This window comes from Salvelinus sp. IW2-2015, linkage group LG1 (genome assembly GCF_002910315.2).
Source record: "Salvelinus sp. IW2-2015 linkage group LG1, ASM291031v2, whole genome shotgun sequence".
In the NCBI taxonomy this organism is placed as follows: Eukaryota; Metazoa; Chordata; class Actinopteri; order Salmoniformes; family Salmonidae; genus Salvelinus; species Salvelinus sp. IW2-2015.
Genome location: NC_036838.1, coordinates 25,051,943 through 25,066,959, shown reverse-complemented (window position 1 = coordinate 25,066,959; position 15,017 = coordinate 25,051,943). Strand labels below are relative to the sequence as shown.

Here is a 15,017-nt window from a genome sequence, read left to right as displayed (position 1 = left end):
AGAGACATAAAGCGAGGCATAAAGCAATCACAGGTGTTGATTGGGAGAGCTAGCTAAGTCAGCAACGGGTAAGACAACAACAGCTAATCAGCTAAGTCAACAACAACAGGTAAAATGGCGATGAATGGGCAGGGAGGGTCGGTTAACTACACACAGGGCCTGAGTTCGGGGCTAGGGCGACAGATAAACATAGGTAAACAAAGTGGAGTACCGTGATAAATGAACAGTCCAGCAGGCATCAGCTATGTAGCCAAGTGATCATAGAGCCCAGTGTACAGCAATATATGAAACAGGGAAACTGCTTGGTAGTCGTTACTACGCTAGCACACGGGAGACATAGCGTTTAAAGTTGGAAGTCCTGGGTAATTAGAAGCGTCTGCTCCGTCGTCCGGCAAATGCCGGTTGAAGGCACAGCTGATGGAATTACGTCTGCAGACCAGTCGGGGTGGTACGGCGGGACGCCGTGTCGAGGAAGGGACCGGGCCAGATGGCGAAAGAGGTATCGTAGTTGTGGGAATTTTGTTTGCTAGCCAGGAGATGCACTTGGCTCAGGGCTAGCTTCGGGGCTGGGTCACTCAGTTGAAGATAGCTAGCTGTGATGATCAATGGTCCAGGGGTTTACGGCAGGAATCTAGCGTTGTAGTGGAGAAAAACTGTCTTAGGCTGCAGGTATTATCCAGGCAAAAAAAAACGGCTGGTGCCTGAGCAGAGGGTAAATGCCGCTAGCAGTGGCTAACAATGACTAAATGGCTAGTAACTTAGCCAATTAGCTGGCTACCTTCTGATGAAAGTTTTGGCTATAGGGTCTATGTAACGGCTGTTGGAGGAAGAAGGTGAGGACCAAGGTGCAGCGTGATACGTGTTCATATTATTTATTTGAAACTGAACACTAAATACAAAATAACAAAAGGAATAACCAAAACAGTTCTGACAGGTGATACAAACACTAAACAGAAAATAACCACCCACAACTAACAGTGGGAAAACAGGCTACCTAAGTATGGTTCTCAATCAGAGACAACGATAGACAGCTGCCTCTGATTGGGAACCATACCAGGCCAAGCATAGAAATACAAAACCTATACATACAAACATAGAATGCCCACCCACATCACACCCTGACCAAACAAAAAATAGAAACATACAAAGCAATCTACGGTCAGGGCGTGACAGTATAAAAAAATAGCGGATCCGTGTCCGAGTGAGGCGGGTAACCCGAAGGTATATTTATTTAAAACATGGAAAAAGAGATTGAAAAATAAATTGGAATATATACAAAAAAGACGACGAAAAATACAAAAAGTAAACGAGAGGACAACAAACCACGTCTGCACTGCTACACCATCTTGGAATTGGAATCTATGACTCGGTCACACTTATCTGCCATCATTGGCTAGAAAGGTCTCGCCTGCCTTCCATCTTTGAGGACATTGTTAGAGCTCGACTAGCTTGTCAATATAGGCAATATTTTCTACACATCAAAAACATGAGGTTGAAATAGAAACTGGGTGTGTTGACTCAATCCTGCATTTTTAAAACTGTTATTATTTGTTTATTTGTTGAAAAAAATAAAAGTTTATATTTCATTGACACTTCATAGAAACGTACGGAAGCCACTGAAAGACTGAGCAGGTTCACAGCTCTTCAAGTATGTTCGATTCAGTTTATAGATTAGTTTATAGTCTCAGCAGGGGCAGATTCAACAGGCCACGCAGTAGTGCGGTGGCTTTCAAGCTGAGCATATTCCGACTCAGTCCTGATTCAATCAGGCGTCAACGTCGCGTTTAGCTCGTCAATAGAATTAAAAGTCAGAACCCATCACTGCTTGATCAGTGATAAAATTAGATTTTGTCCACAGGAGTGACTGTCCTAGTCATCATCAATCCTCCAGACGAGAGTGATTTGGTGAAATGGGCAAAGATGGGGTGATTGAGAAGAGGGGCAGAGGAAGCAAACACGGAAGAGAACATTGGGAGTAAGAAAAGGGAGAAAGGAGAGATTTTAGGTTAAAGAGAGAAAAGGAAAGAGAGATTTTGGTGGAGAGAAAAGGAGAGCAAAAAAAGGGTAAAGTCTAGCCATGTGGATCATCAACATGCCAGCTGTTTACTTCCCAATCCTGAACAAGAGAGAATCCTCAAGCATATGCATTAACTTCTTGGGGGGGGCAGCTTTTTCACTTTGGGAAAAATAGCATTGCCAAAATTCAACTGCTTGCTACTCATCCGAGAATATAAAGATATGCATATTATTGTAGATTTGGGATCGAACACTCTGAAGTTATTAAAACTGTTTGAATTATGTTGTGAGAATAAAGAACTTATGTAGCAGGGACAAATCCTGAGGACAACAATTCAAACATTTTTGATGTCACTGTCTTTAATTCGTTTTTTAAGAGACACCAGATTTCTAATGGATTGATTGCAGTTTCTACCGCTTCCACTGGATTCACCAGTCTTGGAAATCGGTTGAGGTTTCTTTGTGTTACTGAAGAAGTAGGGCTACTAAATAGGGTCACATGAAGTACATTTTGGAGAGAATATCGTTATGAAAAATGTTGTAGTCAGTTTGGTTTGTTTTGTATTGAACACAGATATCCCGTCTTCAAATTGATCGATTATTAACGTTTAAAAATCTAACGTTGTATGACAAAAGTAGTTTGAAATGTTTGGTAATTTTACATGTAACTTTTGATATATTTTGTTAGTGACTTGGCGAAGTTTGGAAAGCGTGTGTTTTTCTGGATGAAACGGTCAAATATTGACATTTTGGATATATATCGACGGAATTTAATCGACAAAAGGACATTTGTGGTGTTTATATGGGACATTTGGAGTGCCAACAAAGAATTTCGTCAAAGGTAGGCATGATTGTATTTTTATTTTGCGTTTTGTGTCGTGCTTGCAGTGTTGAAATATCTACTCTGTTGTTTACTGATTGTTGGTCATCAAGATAATAGCATCTTATGCTTTCGCCGAAAAGCTTTTTTGAAATCTGACTGTTTGGCTGCGATTCAAACGAGTTGTAGCTTTAATTTGGTATCTACTGATTGTGATTTACATGAACGTTTGATTTTTATATCAATTATTTATTTGATATGGCTGCTGTATTTTCCTGGCTATTGGCCAGTGGGACGTTTGCGTCCCACTGACCCCAAGAGAAGTTAAGGACTGCAATAACAAGAAGAAACAAATTCGAGACCTCAATAATTCTAAAGCAAGAAAATGTTCTTCACGTGTAAACAATTTCACTGGCTCCTCATCATCCTCCTGCCTTTCCGCTAAGCCACAATCTTTGTGCTGCCTGGCTTCACCAATGCATCAGAGGCAGAGTAGGGTTTGTTAGTCAGTCTCCCCCGCCTCACCCAGCCCCGCCCTCTGTCATCAATGTTCAGGGAGCCGACAGCCAGCCCGTCGCTCTTCGTCACTCATTGAGAGAGCCCCACCCTGTAAGTCAATCGGGGACATCAGGAAGCAATCCAGTTACTGCGAGATGACTCCCAGTTCTTCCAAGGAAAGCGAGGAGGACGACCGAAGAGCAGCGTGGAGAAGGTGCGGCTGCGCGTCATTAAACTCTGTAACTGTTTTAAAGTCACCATTGCCTCATGGTAAATCTCTGAGCTAGTTTCTTCCTCTCGCGGCAGTAAGTTAGGAATGATGCAGTATCTTTGTTGTGACTGTTTATATTGAATACCATCCAAAGTGTAATTGTGCAATTTTACCATTAAGTTGTCTTTGTGAGGCATTAGACAACCTCCCTGGTATATGTTGGTTGAATCTGTGTTTGAAATTACAAGCAACTGCCAACTTTACAGATAATTGCATGTGTGGGGTAAGAGATCAGGTGTCATTAAAAAATATGTTAAACACTATTATTGCACACAGAGTCCATGAAAGTATTATGCGACTTGTTTAGCAATATTTTATTTGCTGAACTTATTTAGGATTTCCATAACAAGGTGTTGAATACTCATTGACACTTTATTTGCTTGACATAATTCCACTTTGAAATTATTTATTTACAATTTTTATTTTACCTTTATTTAACTAGGCAAGTCAGTTAATAAAATTTCTTATTTACAATGAAGCCTAGGAAGTGGGTTAACTGTTTAACTGACAGATTTTTCCTTGTCAGCTCGGGATTTGATTAGCAACCTTTCGATTACTGGCCTACGCTCTAACGCAATGATGAGTTGGACACAGAGTGAAGGAAAAGCAGCCAACAAAGTGCTCAGCATATGTGGGACGCCTTCAAGATGTTAGAAAAGCATTCCAGGTGAAGGGTTGAAAGAATGCCAAGAGTGGCACAGCTGTCATCAGGCAAAGAGTGGCTATTTGAAGAATCTCAATATAAAATATATTTTGATTTGTTTAACAGTTTTTGGTTACTACGATTTATATGTGTTGTTTCATAGTTTTGATGTCTTATGATTTTTACAATGTAGAAAATAGTAAAAATAAAGAAAAACCCATAAATGAGTAGGTGTTCTAAAACTTTTGACCAGTAGTTTATACAAATAATTTACTTTGCAATCTCATGGTAATTTTTATAATTAGTATTACCCTATTTCATACTTCTACCATTGTTCCAATGCATCATTATATATTACAAGATAGGTAATCATTTAATGTAATTCAAACAATTGCAGTGCTGCTTTTCACATGTATTCTTATAACAAGACTTGGGCTAGTTGTAAAACACAGTATGTAATGTGACTGACGCAGAACCTACATCTCCATGTAAATTCAACTGGTATCTTAGTGGAAGTCACACGAAGAATGCAGTTTGAACTCCGCTTCACTGTCAGTAATTACACTGCTCTTTTATTAATAACATACATGAGAAGAATAGTAAACTAACAAAGGAAAATGGCAGACACTGCTCTTTGCTTTGGTATTACTGTCAAGTTGACCTCTTTCTTGTGCAATTCCCCACTTGAAAAGGACAGTCCCTCCACATGAAAGATTTTAACTGGATTTCACTCAATAAACAGCCATGGAATCAGTTGTTTGTCTTGTATTTACCATTCTTTGGTTGGCAGTAAACAGGTGAAAAACCTCAAAAAAGAGATGACAAATACAAGTTATTATTTGAGTTGACAGCCTAATTAAATACACAAAATTATCCACATTCACCTCCGATAAACACATTTCTGCCATTATAAAATACAAGGTTTCCACTTTTAAGCAAATGTTTCCCAAAATAGAAACCCACCATTTTTAATCAAATGAGCAGAATCAGTATATTTTTATCTAAATTTGCATTTTAGCCAAATACATTCAAAATATTTTTAGTAGTAAAAAATTACATTTATTTTCTAATCAGTAGTTTTAAACAGACAAATCTTTAATTTTTTAGCCAAAGATTTTTTAGACTATACATTTGTTACTGAATTAAGAACTTGGTTTACTAAGATTTCTACAAAGTTTAAATTACTTTTAACCATTTCAAACAAGTTCTTTGTCAACAATGAATTTGGCTCTTCTTACTTTTCCTTTATACCCCACAAACAACATTTGAAGTTATAAATACCACTGCAAAAGTCCTATCAAAGTTAAGAGTTAAGAGTCTGTGTTTTCCAGAGTATCATTAGCAGTGCACTGCTTAAGTCAGTCTAGCCAAGCATGGCTAATATGGCGCTTACCGGCTGTCTTTCACAGTTTTGTGGAGGGCTTGGACTTGCACAGTCACCTCGATCACAAAGATGAAGTTTCCTTGGTCTTGTGGTGTTATAAATGCTCCTTTCACTGCGGGTTAAAGACAACAGCAGAGCCAGGTGCTGGCACGCCCWGATTGCCTGGAAGATTTGTTCCACCTGGTTCACCACTGATTGAAGGAGGAGGAGTTTCACCACTGAGGAGCTCCCAGGCAGTTTGTCAGCACAATTACCCTGCCATTTGCAACATATCATGCCAAGGAAGAAGGCAGTAACTGCTGTTTAAGGGTCAAAGGTCATGTCAGAGGTCAGGGTCAACATGAATAAAATATTAACTAATAGTAAGGCAACAGATCACCACATCGGAAATGATCTCCCCAGAATTCATTTGGCTGGACAATTCAACTTGGAAGACATTTTTCTCAGTTCCACTCTGTGAGGAGTTACTGCCTTTTTGCTTGGTAGGGCAGAATATTAATTTATAAACATAATATATAAATATATCATAAACATTGCATAATCAATTCCTCACCTTTTCTGGCCATGAAGAGTTCATATTCACGAAGTAACCATACGACAAATTACCATGCACATCTCATTCCATTGGGCCTATTAGATCAATTACAGGATATTACGTCATTTGTTTTTGCTCTATGCATCCAAAAGGGAGTGTGGTTGATAACACAGGTCTACAGTAGAGTTTTTCAATTGAACAGACAGTTGATCTTTTGCATTGAAGTGTGTAGACTGCCACTGCAAGTAGGCCTACTGTAGTTTCCATTATTTTTGTAATAATTTGAGTAGGCAATGTTTCAGAATTCGAAGGCAGTCCAGCATATTTAGGCAAAACGTACATGCAAACAGTTTTGAATGCAAACGATCTGTTTACAGGTCCAAAACAGCAAATGTCACTGCAAAAGAAAACATTCTGCCACCTCCAAAGACTCGGCTGGTTTAAGGAAGAAATTCAGAGTCATCATTGTCCAAGACCAAGTGAAAATGGATCCGAGACCGAGACACTCAATATGTGGTATCGAGACCGAACTCGAGATTAAGAAAAGGAKATTAAAAACATGGTGGGGATATTATTCTTGAGAACAAACGTTTAACATTTGTATCGATTGGCATCAGTCAAAGTGCACCAGTAACATCATGTTAGTAACTACCCACTGGGCAAAAACTGGTTGAATCAACTTTGTTTCCACATCATTTCAACCAAGAAACTCAATGTGATTACGTTGAATCAATGTGGGAAAATGATTGGATTTGAAAAATGTATTTGATCTTTTTCCACACTACTTTTCACCTAAATCCAATGAAATTGGTGAAAGACCATGTGTTCTTAATGTTTTGTATACTCAGTGTACAATATTCACATGAAATATGATCAAATTAGACACTCAATACCAATGATGTAGCTGTATACAGTGTATATATACTAGTGCAAGAGTTGGATCAGAGGAATAACTCACAGCAAAGGAGGATGATCAAAAACAGATAACGAGCCAGATCAGGGGTGAATAACGCCATGTTTCAGAGAAACAGACTATCACAAACTACATAATAAGTACSGTGTCTGTGACTGAGAGAATGCTTTATATAGAGAGGAAGACGACGAGCCTGCTCACAGGAAAACCACAATGAAAGTCCATCAACTGATGTGATTAGAGGTAAATGTCTCCTGCTCCTAACATGAGCCAAAATCATTTGCTTATCTGTCAGAGGAAATAACTATATTTTATTCAGGCTTTCTTTTTAACTACACTGCACAATAAAAAGCAGGTTTCATGTACAACTGCAGTATATATTGCCAACATCCAAAAGTAAGAAACAAGAAACAGTCTTGCTGTGTCTCCATATGACGCTCCACAGTGTGCATTAGAGGCAATATTTTTCCTATCTACTGTAGTTATTAGCTTAATAGATAATAGAGGTGCAGATACATAAGCAGTAAACAACAACACTGAACATTTACATGGAAATATAGCATGACAAGTGGGGTTTCATCACTCGTGAGATGCTTGTTGTAATGGTCAGAAGCATGAATACATTTCTCATATTGGTGTTTTTGGGGGGTGAATTTAGTTTAGTTTTTTTATATCTTGTTAAAATTGTCTGGTAAAGTAGTTGAATAGTTTCAGTTAAATGTATCTGAGGTCAACACTAGTCTCTGAAATATGATAGGCTGAAGTTTCAGAAGGACAGGATGCGACAAGCCTCGTCTAACTTTCCACCCGACTGTGGTGTGTGTTTGTTGGTATGTGTGCATGTGTGCACTCGTGCACCTGTTTGCAGGTGTGGATACGTGACAGCATACATGTACTGGTTGGTATGTGATCTGTAGACTGTCTGTGACTGCTGCAGGAGAATGTAGGCCACTTGCCTCCCTCACAATAGAACCAACCACAATACAGATAATATGTAATTTGTCCTTTGAATAATATTTTTTGTCCAGGACTAAGCATTATCTGTCTCTGGGAAAATCAGGGGAGAAGGGCCTTGGTCTGGGAGGTGACCAAGAACCCGATGGTCACTCTGACAGAGCACCAGAGTTCCTCTGTGGAGATGGGAGAACCATCCTGAAGGACAACAATCTCTGGAGTACTCCACCAATCAGGTTTTTATGGTAGAGTGGCCAGACGGAAGCCACACCTCAGTAAAATGCACATGACAGCCCGCTTAGAGTTTGCCAAACGGCAACTTAAGGACTCTCAGACCATGAGAAACAATATTCTCTGGTCTGATGAAACCAAGATTGAAGTCTTTGGCCTGAATGCCAAGCATCAAGTCTGGAGGAAACCTTGCACAATCCCTATGGTGAAGCATGGTGGTGGCAACATCATGCTGTGGGGATGTTTTCAGCAGCAGGGACTGGGAGACATGTCAGGATCGAGYGAAAGAWSAAKAGAGCAAAGTACAGAGAGATCCTTGATGACAACCTGCTACAGAGCACTCAGGACCTCAGACWGSGGCGAAGGTTTACCTTCCAATAGGATAATGGCKCTAAGCACACAGCGAAGACAACGCAGGAGTGGKTTTGGGACAAGTCTCTGAATGTCCTTGAGTGGCCCTGCCAGAACCCGGACTTGAACCCGATCAAACATCTCTGGAGAGACCTGAAAATAGCTGTGCAGCAACGCTTCACATCCAACCTGACAGAGCTTGAGAGGTTCTGCAGAGAAGAATGGGAGAAACTCCCCAAATACAGGTGTGCCAAGCTTGTAGCATCATGCCCAAGAAGACTTGAGGCTGTAATTGCTGCCAAAGTTCCTTCAGCAAAATACTGAGTAATGGGTCTGAATACTTTTTTAAATATAATTTTCAGTGTTTATGTCTAAAAACCTATGTCTAAAAATCAGTTTTTGCTTTGTCATTATGGGGCATTGTGTGTAGATTAAATGGGGGGACTATTTAATCCATTTTAGAGAGGCTTTAAAGTAACAAAATGTGGAAAAGTCAACGTGTCTGAATACTTTCCGAATGCGCTGTATATGGACTGAAAGAAACATTTAAGGAAAATAGCACCTTGATCTTCACCAATGGCCYGAAAAAGGTGACATAGACAACAGTACATAGTTTTTGAATTATCTTGAATAATCACGATCAAATCATGTAAAATACTAACAAAGATGATGGAATGGTCAAAGTCAATTTATTCTGCTTACTTTTTTGTTTTACAGAAGAGAGCATTTCAAACGGAGAAAAAAAACATAGGATTTGTATTTGCTGTACCTTTAAAGGTCTTATAGAAGAGGGATTTATTTTTTATTTTATTTCATATTTATTTAACCAGGTAGGCCAGTTGAGAACAAGTTCTCATTTACAACTGCAACCTGGCCAAGATAAAGCAAAGCAGTGCGACAAAAACAACAACACAGAGTTACACATAAACCAACGTACAGTCAATAACACAATAGAAAGATATATGTACATCTTGTGTATATGGGAGGTGAGGGGAGAGCCACCCCTTTTCAACAAACAAAGCCATCCCCCATAGCATAATCGACCCTCCTGACCGCTGGGCTCAAGTGTGCATCGAAACAGAATGTAAACTCATATTAACTGGACAAACATGTAATGAAGTTGTGTTCTCACACCATTTACATCTAAACCACTCCGCAGTCATTGGACTTCAAGGCTAGAATGTGTCTACAACACTGCACACTGAAGGAGCGACTGAGGTGCTGAGTAAGTTGAAATTCAACTGGGAATTTGGAAAATAACAAGTTAAACAAGTAAACATGGAGAAATTGGGAGATTTGAATAGCATTTAGGAAATCTATATTTTTCAGTTTTGTTGATCTGATGTTGCCAACAATGTAAACATTTTTAAAACTGAAATGTTATATTTTGTAGCTTGTAACAAAGTATGTGGGAAATATCAATATCAATAGTTTTGCTATAAGATCAGGCTTTTGGGGTTTGCTAACTTTTGCTGCAAAAATTGTTTAAAAAAAACTTGACTTTTTCCCCAGATTTGTTGGGTGCATCTGAATTATATTATAAGCATATTTCAACTCAAGATGAATTTCACCAAGAAAAATATCTTTGCAATACCACTTTTGGATCTTAATGACTTAATTTCTTAATTTCCTATTTACCTGTTTTTTGCATTATGTGTGAATATMTTATATATTTATTTATTTTAAATTGTCTGTATCTATCGATTTTGATCACAAATATATTTTATTTAGTAAACTGTATCAAACCGTTATGGAAGGAGACATCACACAAATGACAGAATAGATATAAATACAGTATATATTTACTTGGGCATTTACTTAAAAATGTTAAAAGGGGAGTATGCCCAGGACCCCTCCAAAATCCCCAAATAGAAATACTAACACATTAACAGATATTATGGATAGGCATGTAACACAAGCCAGGTGTCCATGTGTGATACAGTAAATTACGGCAGTTCCAAGCATTTTGGGGGCCCTAAGCGAGATTTGCCCACCTGGCTGACAAAACATTTTAGTGGTCCAGCTCGTGGCGGTGGAGAGAAACATTTGGAGCTTTAAAGTTAATGTCCTGCAATTCTACTCATTTTGCCATGGGGCGGAGAGAACTTTGCAGTTATTAAGCAAATTTCCTGAAATTCAACACGTGCCATTGTCGTTGAAATAATAACGTTCAGTTTTAAAGCCAATTTCCTGCAATTCTACACATTTTGTAATGACTTATGCCATGTTCATTTGATATCTGAGTGAGAGTGACTAACAAAATCATTGGGGGCCCCCTGGAGGTCAGGGCCCCTGGGCAGTAATTTGGCCATTACTACAAGGCCTAGATAGCTGGCGAAACTAACTTGTGTAGCAATCTATAAAATCTTAGCTGACATGGGATAATTGAGTGACTATCAGTGACTGACATAACAAGAGGAAAACTGCTGATGCAGAACCACATTTCGAAACTGCATCTTGTTTATTCTACTATCCTACGTTTTTTTCTGGAGGGGCCTCTAGTGGCTGCTTACTGTATGTCGCTTATAAATAGAAACGGCACTGCAGTAGATGTATTAGATACTTATTTACAGTAACATGATGTGTGATAAATAAAGGACATCCTGAAAGAAACAGTATTTTTTTACAGAGAGCCAGTGGTGTAGTTTCAGTGTGTCTGCAGAAGACTGTACAACCCATCCCGCTGGGCTGAGGTTGCTGGTCTGCCGGGGATTGAGCTGTATACGTGGTATGTATCAGACTAGAGAAAAGAAACAGACAGTTTAACTTCAGTCCTTTATTTCTACAGTATGTAAATGTATGTATTCTAAAAGGAGTAACATCAATCTGAAACTAGGAGTCGTCACAATCATCAAACACAGTGGGTGATTCTGAACTTACATTGTCGTTTTCAGATTACTTTCCATTTTTTCAAAAGGACCTGACAGCAAGAGGGAGCCTGAGTGAGTGAGTGAGTGAGTGAGTGAGTGAGTGAGTGAGTGAGTGAGTGAGTGAGTGAGTGATGATGAGGCGTCAGTGTGGTGTGTGTCTGCATCAATTTGCTGTACTTAATGTCCCTTCACACTTCTCCTCCGACTCAAACCATCCGTAGAAGTACAGCTCTATCTCATGCTCTAACACATTATCTTATGTATAACATATAACATACATGCTTACTGATATGACTACTCAGACAACATACAGCCTAAACACTTTGAGTCCTATAAAAAGCACTACATGTTATGAATCATTGGGATTGAGTTAAATAGACAAACCTTGGTAAGATGTGGATGGTACAGAAGTGATCAGGCTGTAGACCCTGCATTCTCTGAATCAGCCTGGAGGAAAGAGGAGAAAAGATCCATTATCCCTCAGACTGTCTGTCGTCCGTCCGAAAACCAGTATGTATCTATATCCAAGTGTATTATTTGCTGTACTTACTTCTTCATTTGCAGATTGCTCCACGGCCTGCACAGAGAGACAAAGCACAAGTAAGAGGTTTTTTTGGGGGGGGGGGGGGGTGTCAGAAGAAGTGAAATAACAGGTTTGATGTCACTCACACCTCCTGACTCAAACCACCTGGAGACTTCAAGCTCTGTTCTCACGCTTTCAAGATGCTCTGACTAAAAAGTTAAGTTAGTATGGTTGGCATTGAGTGATTAAGTGTTATTGTCTGAGGTCCCAAATTCACGTCCCAGTCAGGAAGACAGGGACAGAAGACTTCTGTTAAAACTCACCTGAGGGCAAAAATGTGGACGGTAACAGGATGAGAAGAATAGAACCCAGCATCCCTTGAATCCAACATGCCTGCACTGCTCATAGCTCCCATCACCAAATCATCTACAACAGAAAACAAATGAAAATGAAATTAGAATATGTGTTTGTACATGCATGTGTGTAGTTGTGTTAGTATTGTGTGCAGTGTTGATGTATTTTGTTTGGAACATACATTGTCTGTGATCATCCTGTCTGGCTGTAGGTCTGTACACATAAAAGTATAAGAAGGTTGTGGTAGAACATCTCATCATGGACAATACAGAACTAAAGGTATACAATCTGCATCATATTCACAAGGGGAATTCTTACCTCTGAGAATTGGTTTTCTCTGAAAAAACAAATTAGCTAAATGAATGATTTGAATATAGCTTACACTACACAACATCACCAAAAGGAGTTGAAAGATTAACCCATGTCAAAGGCACTTACATTAATATGAGAAGGAAAATTTTGCAAATGTTTGTTATGCAGAATCAGAAGTACTCACTGGTCCCTCTGCAGAGATAGACAGCTGTCAATCCCATCAAGAAACACCCACTCCAGAAGCAAACCCACTGCTGCTGCCATAATTGCACCGCTGTTTGGTGACATGACATCAGAAGAGGTCATTAGCTCTTAATCCAAATGTAAATACTTCAATGGTAGACAGGTGTTAGAATACCACTTTATTATTGTCTTGGTAAACGTTTCGTTTCATATATGTGAGAAAAGACAGCTAGAAGCTAACTTCTACATTTGATTCTGTGAAGGAAAATGTTATGTTTGTTTTTAATAACCAATTGACTGGGTTCATGCAATGCTGATTGATCGTGACTGGGAGGAATCCTACTTCAGTATAAGCAATTTGGCAGTGCCAAGAACATTGTTTTGAAAACCGAAAGGGTGTCTCAGTTTCAAGGTCTCAGCTTGAAGAGAAGAAGCCTGTGAGGTATGGTTGGTCACATGCATGAACCAACGTTAATGATGAATTCATATGAATAAGCTAAATCTTGCAAATATAACTTGTCTTTTAAGCAGATATAAGACAACTAATGGGACTTCCCCGCGGAGCTCCCGACCAACGTGTACTATGGTACATTAAGTTGTTGGAACCTCTCCAGCTTGCTGATATAAATATTATTTCATATTGACTTCAGGTGTTGATGGAAATTTCCACGACAAGTCATTTAGCAGAGGCTCTTATCCAGAGGACTTACATTAGTGCATTCATCTTAAGAGCTGGTGAGGCAACAACATATCACAATCACAACAAGTACATTTTCCATCAACAAAGTAGTTATCAGCAAAGTCAGTGCTAGCAGGAAAAGACAAGTGCATTTTTGCTGTGGGATTACTAAATAAGGATACTTATCCATCTTTACTGTTTGAATTCACAACGCTGTCTTGGAGCTTTGACCTCCTGCATACAAGATAGAGACGGTTTGTTAACAGTTAACACACATCACAGTAAACACCAATTAAACAACAACTTTCGTAAGGGTCATCTTAAATGGGATAGATTTAAATCAAATCATCCAATATCAACCTCTTTTCTAGTAATTAGGCACATTTGTGATGAAAAAAAATACAAAACCTGGGTAAGAAAAAATAGTTTTTTCAGTTTACTACTAACTAAGCATAAAGATACCAACACACCTGATGTAGGATTCACTGCTGTGCTGGGGGCCAAAGGAGAGGTCAAACCTGGTGAGGAGGAGATGAGAAGAGAAATGTACATTTATTTATTATAAAATAAAATAGTTTGTCACATGCGCTGAATACAACAGGTTTACTGTCACGTTCGTCGTATGAATCGGACCAAGGCGCAGCGTGGTATGCGTACATTCTTTATTATAATAAGAATGAACACTAAACAAACTAACCAAAATAACAAAACGACACGTGAAGCTATACAAAAACGAGTGCTGACAGGCAACTACACATAGACAAGAACCCACGAACACCAAAGGGAAAATGGCTACCTAATATATCATCCTCAATCAGAGACAACGATAAAACGCCTGCCTCTGATTGGGAACCAATTCAGGCCACCATAGAACATACAAATCACCTATTTTAATTTTATTTTATTTTTTTATTGTAACTTTTAATTTAACACAGGTAGTGCAAATTGAGAACGACTTTCATGTTACAATTGCGACCTGGCCAAGATAGAAGCAAAGCAGTTCGACACATAACAACACAATAGTTACACATGGAGTAAACAAACAATAGTCAATAAATTACAGTGAAAAAGTGTGGTCCGTGTGGCTTCAGTTGGGTAGAGCATTGCGCTTGCAACGCTCATGGTGTTGTGGGTTTCATTCCTTCCACGGAGCCACGGGACGCAAGATGAATTGTATGAACTTTTCAATTTGTTAAGTGTCTGAGATAATGAGCGTCTTGCTAAGTGACTTAAATTGTAAATGTAAATGGTAAAACATAAGTCTATATACAATGTGAGAGTGAGGTGAGATAAGGGAGGTGAAGCGCAAAATATATTATAATAAATAAATAAATATATAAAAGGCCATGGAGGCGAGGTGAATACAACACAGCAAGTAAAATAAAAACTAAAAACACTGGAAGGTGGTTTGCAGTGGAAGAAAGCCAAAGTAGAAGACAGAAATAATGGGGTGCAAAGGAAGCAAAATAAATAATAAATA

General features: G+C 38.9%; 1 protein-coding gene and 2 long non-coding RNA genes across 5 annotated transcripts in view; all 3 read right to left on the bottom strand.

The window, feature by feature from the left end:
* The window catches only part of LOC111963518 (mucin-13-like), an 83,372-nt gene that overhangs the window by 28,456 nt on the left and 39,899 nt on the right, over positions 1-15,017 (bottom strand). The gene's annotated exons all lie outside the window — the stretch shown is intronic.
* LOC139027687 (uncharacterized) lies at positions 9,290-11,539 on the bottom strand. Its single transcript, XR_011479810.1, has 2 exons — positions 11,497-11,539; positions 9,290-11,356 (listed from the first exon to the last, which is right to left on the bottom strand). It is a non-coding gene; the product is annotated as an uncharacterized lncRNA (long non-coding RNA).
* LOC111963525 (uncharacterized) overlaps positions 12,337-15,017 on the bottom strand; it is a 9,964-nt gene continuing 7,283 nt past the window's right edge. Inside the window, exons 1-4 of one of the 2 annotated variants that reach the window (XR_011479816.1) lie at positions 12,860-12,902; positions 12,682-12,700; positions 12,545-12,576; positions 12,337-12,435 (exon numbers count right to left, since the gene is read on the bottom strand). This is a non-coding gene — a long non-coding RNA (uncharacterized lncRNA). Of the gene's footprint in view, positions 12,436-12,544; positions 12,577-12,681; positions 12,701-12,859; positions 12,903-15,017 lie in introns of those variants that run through there. The other variant, XR_002877253.3, reaches the window with a different exon arrangement.